Raw genomic sequence first — 12,046 nt, forward strand, 5'->3', positions numbered from 1 at the left:
AAAGACAGATTTACAGCAGCATTTTATTTTTTTAGGTCAAAATATACTTTTTATTTGACTAACTTTTGTTAACAAGTACGTAAGCTTTCCTGCTACACAGAACTCTTCAGTAAGGAAGAGGGAAGGAGGTTTCACAGCCATAGAGATAGAGCAAGATTACTCATTAACATTAATGCAAATACTTTATTATTTTGCCACTCCCATTTCAGTCCACTCTGTAATGGCCAGTAATCTTATCATTTAATACATCTATCAATCCCTTTTCAGCTTAATAACGTCTTACAATACAAAAACCTCACTCCCTTCCGGTGGGTCCTGGCCACTCAGGCTGCTCTTCTGCCCAATAGTTCTGTGTACTCCTGAAGCTTACAACAGTATTTCAAAGCATATGTCCCCCCAACAGATGGCCATCCAACTTCTGTTTAAAAGCCTTCAATGAAGGAGAGTCATCCAGGCAAACAAGAGGCAATTTTCTTTCTACAATTCAAGTATATATTTTGCAGATTTCTGTATTGCAGGGAGTTGGACTAGAACACCCAAATCCACTTTAATTGCATAAACCTAAAGTTCTGGGATGCACCTGAATCTCTCTCTGGTAAAATACTGACAGCCTGTAGATGGCCACAAGTGTACTCAGAAGAAGTAAGTTCAGTGAGGCTTCCTCCTAGTTAAGCTGGTATAGAATTGCAGCCTTAAGTTACACAGAGGCTGCAATTTTCTGCTTTCATCAGGAGCAAGAATAGAGTCTTAAAATGTACTGCTCTCTGAATAAAGTGTTCTGGCTTCTGACACATTTTGCTGCTCTTTCAGCTTTATATCATTATGTCCTGCCTAAAGAAGCAAAGGAGATTGCTTCATTAGGTGTTGAAAAGTGGAGATAATAAGGCACCAGTCAGTGAAGCAATATGAAAATGTCAGATAAGGTAGATGGCTGATCTGACTGGAAAAAGCCAAGAGTGACTAAGGTAGGGAAAGCTGAAACTGTCAATTTCAGTTTCGATTAGTTTACATTTTTCCACTTTTACAGTTCACTTCTCCACATTTCTACATATGCTTGCACTGATAACAAAAGTTCCTCATGAAAATTCTTCAGCATCTTATGGCAGATCACTCCTAATATGCACATTTTAGGAGGAACACTTATTTGGCAAAACAATTGCCCACCCCCACCCCCATAAAAGAAAGTACTTTCCCCGCAGAATGCAGCCTGCATTTATGATATGCTGACTTAGATGGCTTCGAAACAGGAAACCAGACAAACTTCTGAAGAAGGCTAGGACTCTCCATGGATGCTTTCCACAATACAGTGGTAACTCAACTTACGAACGACTCGACAACCAAATTTTTCAACTTACGAATGGGGCAAATGGCTGCACGCTTACGAATTTCTCGACATCCGAACGGAAACCACGGTGGTTTTAGATAGGGTTTTTTTGACTTACGAATTTTTAGATGGGGTTGCTTCGACTTACGGATTTTTCCGTTTCCAATGCATTCCTATGGGAAATCACGTTTCCGAATTTTTCGACCTACAAAGGTGCCTTCGGAACGGATTAAATTCGTAAGTCGAGGCACCACTGTAGCCATATGCAACCACTGCATTCAGAGGCTGTGTCATTCCCTTTATGTTTTCAGTGTTCGGAGCAGAGTGCCATGGCTTATGTAGCCAAAACAGTACCATCCATGCACAGGACATATCAGCAGCTCAAGGAAAACTCCAAGTTCTACAGAAGTGCAGAGCCCAGTGCAGTTTGAGCAAAGTACGTGAATGTGGAATGTTGGCTGGCTGTTTGGAGAGGGTGACCCGACAGGAGAGAGGGAATGGAGTGTCTTAGAGGGGGGCATGGCTGGCTGAACAGAAACACTCCATAGTGCAATATTTTGTTACAGGTTCAGCTTGAGTCTCTCAAAGCAGTTGCTGGGCAACCACAATGAGAAAGGACAACTGGTGTGCACGTCTTGCTTGTGGGCTTCCCAGGTTGTCCGCTGTGGGAAATTGGATGCTAGCCCTATCCGGTTGTTTTTCATTTTATGTACCTCCCCTGCATGTGAGAATGTCAAGACAGCCGTGTAAATTAGCCAGAGCCAAGAATACTTAACATTGCTTTGGCTCATTTAGATGCTGTTTATCTGCGCATCGGGGGGTCATGAATTTCTGAAATGCTTCTGTTTTGCAGCCTGGGCTTGATTACGCACTCTGCAGACCCCCCTTTCATCAGACTTTCTCAAAAGCACTTTAAAATCAGGCAAAGCATGTCCTAATGATGCAGTGGAAAAGGAAATTTTAATTCCGGCTTGGGATTCATCCAGTCCAGCCTTTTGCATGATGAATTCTGCATACAGGGGCGTAGCGAGGCGCCGCAACACCCGGGGCGGCAAATTGCCATGCCTCCGGGGGGCGCAGCGTCGCTATGAAACGACGCATGTGTTGCTATGTAGAGGGGGAATCACAACCCCTCCCGCAAATTCAAAACAGAGCCTAAACGGAGCGTCCGGGCTCCAGGTAGATAGCCCACTGGCGCTCATCCCGCTACACATGTGTGCTACGTAGAGGGGGATCGTGTGGCCCTGTGACTTCTAAATGGAGCCTAAACAGAGCGTCCAGGCTCAGGCGCCGATTGCGGGACGAGGGCGCGGCCCTGAGTGCCACCTCCCCTCCAGCAGGCACCTGCATGGCACCCAATCGCTCGGCTGGTGCACCTGCAGCTTCCCCCCTCCCCCGAGGCTGCCGTGCAGAGGCGAGGGGTGGGGGTGCGGCCCCTGAGTGACACCCCATCCAGGGCGGTACCCGGGGCGGACCGCCCCGCCCCCGCTTGCTCCGCCCCATCTGCATAAAGGTTAAATAAGCAGGGAGACAATATACAGCTTTGTCGTACTCCTTTCCCAATTTTGAACCAATCCATATCCAGTTCTAACTGTAGCTTCTTGTCCTACATAGAGATTTCTCAGGAGACAGATGCGGTGATCAGGCACTCCAATTTCTTTAACAGCTTGCCATAGTTTGCTGTGGTCGACACAGTCAAATGCTTTTGCGTAGTCAATGAAGCAGAAGTAGATGTTTTTTCTGGAACTCTCTAGCTTTCTCCATAATCCAGCGCATGTTTGCAATTTGGTCTCTGGTTCCTCTGCCCCTTCAAAATCCAGCTTGCACTTCTGGGAGTTCTTGGTCCACATACTGCTTAAGCCTGCCTTGTAGAATTTTGAGCATAACCTTGCTAGCATGTGAAATGAGGGCAATTGTGCGGTAGTTTGAGCATTCTTTGGCACTGGTCCCATCACCCCCTGGCAAATAGAAGGGGAAGAAATGGAGGCAGTGAAATATTTTACTTTCTTGGGTTCCATGATCACTGCAGATAGTTACAGCAGTCACAAAATTAAAAGATGCCTGCTTCTTGGGAGAAAAGCAATGACAACCCTAGACAGCATCTTAAAAAGCAGAGACATCACCTTGCCGACAAAGGTTTGTATAGTTAAAGCTATGGTTTTCCCAGTAGTGATGTATAGAAGTGAGAGCTGGACCATCAAGAAGGCTGATCGCCGAAGAATTTATGCTTTTGAATTATGATGCTGGAGGAGACTCTTGAGAGTCCCATGGACTGCAAGAAGATCAAACCTATCCATTCTGAAGGAAATCAGTCCTGAGTGCTCACTGGAAGGACAGATCCTGAAGCTGAGGCTCCAATACTTTGGCCACCTCATGAGAAGAGAAGACTCCCTGGAAAAGACCCTGATGTTGGGAACGATTGAGGGCACAAGGAGAAGGGGACAACAGACGACGAGATGGTTGGACAGTGTTCTCGAAGCTACGAACATGAGTTTGACCAAGCTGCGGGAGGCAGTAGAAGACAGGAGTGCCTGGCGTGCTCTGGTTCATGGGGTCACGAAGAGTCGGACATGACTAAACGACTAAACAACAAATATTTACCTACAGAGGTGGGGAAATGGTTAAGTGGACTCCTCTGGCAACAGAACCCAGGAACAGCAGGAACTGGGATAGAACATTAGCTAGACAACTTGCATTAGAGCAATCCATGCTATGGACTGAGGTGGAAGGGAGAAGCTGTTAATACCCCTCTCCCAATCTCATTCCCAACTATCTTAGGGATTTGGAAACCAAGTCCTATAACAAATTATTGGAAAGAGCCAGGCATGTTTAGCTCTGAGAAGCAAAGGTCAAGGGGAGGCATGAGTGGTCTTCAAAGGGCTGCCACACAGAAGCAAAACTCAGACCAACAGATGAAATTGCAGGGAAGATCTTGGCTAAGTATTAGGAGAAGCATCCTAACAGGATCAACTGTTTTAACAGTAGAGCAGTCTACCTTTGTGGGCTGGTCAGCTCTCCTTCTCTGGGAGAGAATTAAGCAGAAGCTGGATGGGCACCTGTCAGGGCTGCCATTGTTGCATCCTGCAATGCAGGGGCTGGACTAGATGACTATCATCATCATCTATCTATCCTGGCTAATACCTTTTTGGGCAAGTAGAACAATCAGAGTCCATACCTCACATGTTTATCCTAGTCTATTGGTTTTCTGATGCCTTACTCTGGCCCACATTTGATACCAGACTGAAGGTTTTTTGTTTTTTAGTAACATGATTTCCCCTAGTTGTTAGGGTTTTTTTTTTTTTTAAGAACTGTTTTTATCGGCTATAACCGCCTCTCATTTTATTGCATTTGTAAATGTTTTACGATCTATTCTGTTAATAGTTTTTAAATTGAACCTTCCCAGAGTGCTGTGATTGCAGCAGAACAACAGAGCATACATTTTACGAGTCAATAATGGTCTCTGGGAGAAAGTGAAGAGATGCACCCTTGGGGATTTGGGGCTAAGACTTGTGGGGGGGGGCTGCAGTGGGCTTCGTGCTTGCCACGTGGCAGGTTTGCCCCCCTCGCAACTGTGTCAAATCACACGCTTTATCCCATAGGATTGAATGAAGACCACTGAGAACTAAGCCGGCCACTGTGAGTTCAAAACAAAACAAGCTTCTTTCCAAGTACTCTTGTGATGGCACATCCATAACAACAACAAATATGGTCACTGAGGCATGGAGGTGATCCAATGCAGAGAGGAAATTACTTTTTTTTTTTTAGCAACTGCAAAGAAGCCCTGGCAAGATATAAAGGCAAATACTGAGAATTGTTTGGTCATGAATTGGTAATGACCTTTTTGGGAAGAGGAGACCAGGGGCTGGTAAGGAGGTTAGAGGCATCACCCTCCACAACTACACAGGCTTCCTCAGGAATGTTCTTATACTAAGTCACGCTACACAGCTTTCCTTGGACCTGGTGTTTGGGGACTACAGTGTCCATCAGCTCCAATCCGCACAGCTGTATTATCTACTCCAGTGTAGCCATGCTGGGCAACATACTGCAGATACTGGAGGGTGAACATGAGACCTTCTGCAGGCAGAGTATATCAATGCGCTATAACTCAACACATGTTCTGGAACTTATACTGACTCAGATAAGGCTATTGGTCTTGTAGCTCACCTATACTAACTGGCAGCAGCTCTCCAGCCTTCAGACATTCAGAACCTTACGTGGAAATGCCATAGGCGGTTACATGCAAAGCTATAGCCCTTCCCTAAGTAAGTGAAGTAATATCCAATGCCATTCACGAGCCCATTAATTCCAGAATCTAAAATTACCTAATTGCGATGGTGCTCCATAATTTCAGGAACCTTTACTTTTAAAGCAGGGTGGTGGATGCATTCTTTGCTGGCTATATACTTTCCTGCTGTTACAGTAGGTAACGCCGAGAAAGTGCTGCCACCTAGCTCCAGTTTTTAAACTTTGCAGGGAAAAACACAGCTACCGGTACACACACACACACACACACACACACACACACCTGAATTGCATCAGGTTGCAAAAGCTGTGCTTCTGGGAGTATTTGCGTCATGGATAAAATGTATTTGGTGCACGCTTAAGGTATTTACACCAATCACCTTAGAAAGTGGTAATTTTCTCCAGCAGAAGTAAAATACTTTTCTTGAGTGTGTCTGTTGCTAACGGTAAGTTGATCTCAAACAGCAGTAATAAACTTTACATAATCAGATTGCCCAAAATAAATTACTTGACTGCTGGTGCAAAATCCTCCTGCGAGTTTCCCTCAGGAAAGTAACTGGTAGAGCAGGCATAGGCAAACTCGGCCCGCCAGATGTTTTGGGACTACAACGCCCATCATCCCTAATCACTGGTCCTGTTAGCTGGGGATGATGGGAGTTGTAGTCCCAAAAAACAGCTGGAGGGCTGAGTTTGCCTATGCCTGTGGTAGAGACTGCTAAAACCGTTTTACTAGATAGCCCTTGTAGCCTGTTCCAGCAGGGGTCACTGTAAGAGGCTGGAGCAACGGAATGGTAACTGTGACAGAAAAACCCAAGCAGCATCAAGTCTTGTGGGCGAGGCAGTGGAAGACTGCAAACAGAGGGAACTGATGGCCTGGTCCCTGCCACAATTATTATTATTATTATTATTATTATTATTATTATTATTATTATTATTATTATTATTTATGCCCTGCCCATCTGGCTGGGTTTCCCCAGTCACTCTGGGTGGCTTCCAACAGAAATATTAAAATACACTAATTTCTTAAAGATTAAAAGCTTCCCTAAACAGGGCTGCCTTCAGTTGTCCTCTAAAATTCTGGTAGTTATTTTTCTTTTTGACATCTGGTGGGAGGGCGTTCCACAGGGCGGGTGCCACTACCGAGAAGGCCCTCTGCCTGGTTCCCTGTAACTTGGCTTCTCACAGCGAGGGACCTGCCAGAAGGCCCTCGGCACTGGACCTCAGTGTCCAGGCAGAGCGATGGAGGTGGAGACGCTCCTTCAGGTATTCTGGACTGAGGCCGTTTAGGGCTTTAAAGGTCAGCACCAACACTTTGAATTGTGCTCAGAAACGTACTGGGAGCCAATGCAGGTCTTTCAAGACCGGTGTTATGTGGTCTCAGCGGCTGCTCCCAGTCACCAGTCTAGCTGCCACATTCTGGATTAATTGTAGTTTCTGGGTCACCTTCAAAGGTAGCCCCACATAGAGCACATTGCAGTATTCCAAGCGAGAGATAACCAGAGCATGCACCACCCTGGCGAGACAGTCCGCGGGCAGGTAGGGTCTCAGCCTGCGTACCAGATGGAGTTGATAAACAGCCGCCCTGGATACAGAATTGACCTGTGCCTCCATGGACAGCTGTGAGTCCAAAATGACTCCCAGGCTGCACACCTGGTCCTTCAGGGGCACAGTTACCCCATTCAGGACCAGGGAGTCCCCCACACCTGCCCGCCTCCTGCCCCCCACAAACAGTACTTCTGTCTTGTCAGGATTCAACCTCAATCTGCAGTGCCATCCCTCTAAGGATGATTGCCAAAGTATGTACTGCAGTAGGATCAGGTGACCAGAGGAGCCAGCTGGGGCTCATCTGGGCTTTTATGGCTGCTAATTCTGGCCTGCTTCCTTAGCCAGAGTTAGTTGGAGCTCGATGCAGAATGAGCCAGCTTGCTGGGCACTCTCCTGGTGTTCATAGAAGTGTGTGCAAAGCTACACTGCCTAGCTTTGCTCCAACTCAGGAGAGGAGAGCAATAACTTTGTTCCCTTCCTCTTGGCTTAACACAAGCAGCCTAATGGCCCATACAGGGCTGACCATGAGGCAAAGGATAAGATGGTGCCAGTCCCATTCCATGTAGCTGAATTTTGCTTCAATACTAATGACAGGGCAGCCTCCACCACAGAGTTTCTTTGTTAGTTGCCACCTCCCTTGGATGGAGGTTTTCTCTAGACAGGAGGGAAGCATCAATTTATTTTTAGCGGAGAAGCTGAAGAAGGTGGAAGCTGAAACACTTTAAAAAGTGTGTGTGTGTAGTGAAAATTACTTACCTATCATTGCTATCGCTGCGGTTTTGATGAAAACAGCTCCAGGCTGATAGCTGATGCTGCCATTATCATCACCTTCAAATTGTTGATCCCCAGTCCTGCGTGTATGTGAAACAACATCCCACGACACCATTCCCAAGCCACCCAGCCGATGACCCTCAAGGAAAGCATGTCCCTGCCCTGGCTCCCACTCGTGGATGAAGTACATGGACTCTTGGCACCATTCTTGCCAAAGGTTTTATTCCCCAAATCACTGCAATGTCCAAACACAGATCAGGTTACACAGCTCAGGAATTCAAAGCAGAGCTCTATGGTGCATGACTGGGCAATAGCTAGTCCCTGACTCAACACCTGACACAGCCCATTCACACGAGTCCCATCCCAAACGACAGGGCTGGGCAAGCAAACAAGCATTCATGAGGGCAGGTTGGGCCAGCACATGCTCTTTTTGGTGCAGCCCTGGAAACAATGCCTGAGCCAGGCTTGTGACGTGAGCCTCCCTGTTGGCAGTCAGAGACAGGGCAGTGGCTGGAACAGAAGCTTGTGAGGTGGGAGCAACGCTAGGTAATTGAACATGGGATCGAACCCAGATTACTTAGCCCCTCTCCAGAATCCAGATGGACATTCTGACTCCATGCAGAAGGTAATAATAATAATAATAATAATAATAATAATAATAATAATAATAATAATATCTTTTTTACAGTCATAGACCAGCAAAAAAGAAAAAGAAAACCAATAATACATAAAATAGATAGTATCATCTTTGGGCAATACTGTTTCATAATCCTATTTTAAATTAAAATTAGGTTAAAATTTAATGAGGGATAGGTTCCCTTTAACTATTATCCGCTATGAATTAATAGGCGGCTTTATCACTGTTATTGATTGATGTCTCTGCGTGTCTTAGTCTTGACGTGTAGTAACAAAATTTAGCTACATTCTTAGTGCACTCTGAATTAAAATCCGCTAGTAGGTATCTAGTAAGCGTTTCTGTTGAGCAGCCTGGTAAGTTTTTTAACAAGGGATCAATTAACTCCTTCCTCATGTCTCGATACAATGTGCAATGGAGGAGGACATGACTTATAGATTCAATCTCTTTGTTATCACAAGGACATAGTCTCTGTTCTACCGGAATCTGGAGATATCTACCAGTTAACAACACCGAGGGTAGAGCATTGAAACGAGCCCTAGTGAAGGCCCACCGATATCTCGGATTTTCTAACGTTTTTAAATAATTAGCTAGATAATTTAATCAATGCTCGTACAGTTGTCTATGTATTAAGGAAAGTCGGGTTAAGTTGTTTTGTCGATCAATATCAGAGATTCTTTCCTTAATTAGCTTTTTCGCCCTTTCCCATCCCGTGGACAGAGTGGACCCCACCAGCAGTCCATACGAGACTAATTTCTTTTGGATGGTCTGCTCCCATATAGATCAGAATCTATCAGTGAAGATTAGGGGGAGAAGGCCGTTTGAAGTCTTATTCACTTTTAGCCAGTACAGTAGAGCTGAATGCCATACTTTAGATTCTACTTCCTGTAGTCCAGCTTCCAATCGTAAGGCTGCATTAGGAACGCATTTGGGCGTAAGGAATATAGATCTTAAGAATCCCGATTGGATTTTCTCATACACATCCAATTTAGATGTTATCATAAATGGGGTGCCATACAATAGTTGGGCTAGTGGTTTGGCCGCAGATAACTTGAGGGCTCATGCCAAAGGTAGATTGGGGTTGTCTAGTAAGTCTCTGGGTGATTTCTCAGTATATCAGAAAGGATTCTAGTTTCCAATTGTTTAACACAATAGCAAATTAAGCTGCTGATATGAATAAGGTTTGCAGGGGTGGAGTGGAGACTGGAAGTAGAATTATTGTGTGGCCAGTCTGTGTACCAAAAAACAAATTCCGGGGCTGAACATGTGCCAAGAGGCACCACATTTCCTTTTGGTGGATCTCGGGTCCCGGAAGCCAGAAGTCTTCCCACTCCTGGTTTACTAGGTTAAAAAGGCAACTGGCGCAAAATTGGGTAGCATTGCTCAATGTTATATGTAGCCATTCTGATTCCTTCCAGATGTTTCAGAATACAACTCCCACTAGCAAGCAACCATTATGGCCAATGACTAGGGGTGATGGGAGTTGTAGCTTGCATCATTTGAAGGGCAGTATGTTGGCTACCCCATACCTCAAAAAGTAATATCTGGGTAGAAAAATAATCTTCCTCCAATTTTTAGAATCCCGCTGATTCCCATGACTCAATAATGGCGAGATGAGAAAAGTGCTACAGCCCACTCAGTGACTTTCATCTTGTTTGTTTTGTCTTGAGAATAAAGCAGATGCCATCCAACACATACAAAATAGTCATTCACTATTGTGAAAGCTTGGCTCTGTCTGTAGGAAATGGGAAGGATAGTGATGTTACAGGGTGCTCTATATGTCCAGGCTAGTCAGGAGGATTTCTGAAAGCAAGAGAAACTTAGCCTTTTTATAAATACGAAATACTATTGTTATTTTTTGCACAATAGGATGCATACTTTAAGGCTCTCAATTGTGCATTGGCTGCCCCACCTACCTCACACCTGAAAATACAGAGGTAGAGCAGGAGGGGGGAGGTTCGGGGGAATAGCCTCATGGGCCAAACTGGTGCCTGTGTCAGGCCTAATTCTGCCTGTAGATTCTTTATTTCTCTGTCATATGTTGCTTTATCACTCCCCTCCTTAAAGTCTTTTTTGATTTTGTCTATCTCTGAGTCTATTCTATCTACTTCAGATTTTGATTTTTCGATAATTAACAACATTAAATCGATAGCACATCTGTTCAATATGCCTGTCCATTTTGTAACGAAATCTTCATCTCCTTTATAGAGTCTAGGCTGTTTTAGAACTCTTACCCTGGGGATCATGTTAGACCTTATGTATTCTGACAGGGTAGAGGCATGTGAAAATGCCCTGATTCTTTTCCTTTTCCAATCATATAAATCCTCTAAGTAATTCACCATATCGCTTCCTTCTTCCTCCTCTAAGGGAAAGTTACCAACAATGTGGGACTGTTCCTCCTCAGTATAACCAAACACATGGGTACCAGATGCCATGGTAAATGCAAAGATACTGGAAAAATGTACCTGTGCTGCTGGTACAAGTAGTGATATAAAACATGCAACATGTGGCGACACACAATAATCTCTAAATTAATTATGCATTATTCATCATACGTTATTTATCAAAACTTCTAGGAAAAATACAAAGCTTTATCTGAAAGCTGCAGAGACTTGCAAACTACCAAATCTGAAAAGAACTGTTGATACCTGATTCCAATGAGTTTTTCAAATGTTTGACTCAGTCTAAATGTCCAATTCTAATATGTTTTAAAATATTTAACTCAGTCTTTTGATTTCCTTTGGATCAGTTCATAAGGATACCAACAGAGGTAAGTTTGATGTTATTCACAATACCGAGAGATGCTGGTAGAGTTGTAGACAAATGTTATTGAAAATGTAGATGAAGATGTAGACAGGGTGCCGGCATTTTGATCCTGTTTTGCCCTGGCAGTCCTGTTACTTAGGAGGCCGCTATTCACCCCCTTTGGCTGGGGTTTGCAGATAGCACACTCCCACAATAGTTTCCGGGCTTCTTCAGTGGTTCTCAAAGCTTGAATACATATTGATATTTAATTTCATGAAGAATACTTTAAATCGGCAATTCATGGCTGTCATTTCTATTTACTTAACAGCTGTTAATTATTAGGGAGGAGAAAGGAAGTGTAGGAGAGGATGAAGGACAAGAGGAGATAGATGCTGACAATACTTACAATGTCTATGTTTCTCATACAGATTCCACTGCTCATGACCATATTTAAATAAACACTGAGAGAGCAAACTTTGAATTCAATCCCCCCGGTTGTAATGTTTTAAACAAAAAGATTAATCTTGTTTCTTGTTGCCAGGAAATACAATAAACAAGATATCCAAAAAGTCTTGGTCATGAGCAGTGGAATCTGTATGAGAAACATAGACATTGTAAGTATTGTCAGCATCTATCTCCTCTTGTCCTTCATCCTCTCCTACACTTCCTTTCTCCTCACTAATGATTAACACCTGTTAAGCAAATGTTAATGAAAGAATGTTTTTATACCCAGATCCAAACAGGGTAACCTTGCTAAGCAAATTAATTTCTTCAGCTTAAGCCAA

At 44.2% G+C, this 12,046-nt stretch overlaps 1 protein-coding gene across 2 annotated transcripts in view; it reads left to right on the forward strand.

Moving 5' to 3' along the window:
• The window catches only part of DDX28 (DEAD-box helicase 28), a 59,392-nt gene that overhangs the window by 26,440 nt on the left and 20,906 nt on the right, over nucleotides 1-12,046 (forward strand). The gene's annotated exons all lie outside the window — the stretch shown is intronic.

This window comes from Zootoca vivipara, chromosome 6 (assembly GCF_963506605.1).
Source record: "Zootoca vivipara chromosome 6, rZooViv1.1, whole genome shotgun sequence".
Taxonomy (NCBI): domain Eukaryota; kingdom Metazoa; phylum Chordata; class Lepidosauria; order Squamata; family Lacertidae; genus Zootoca; species Zootoca vivipara.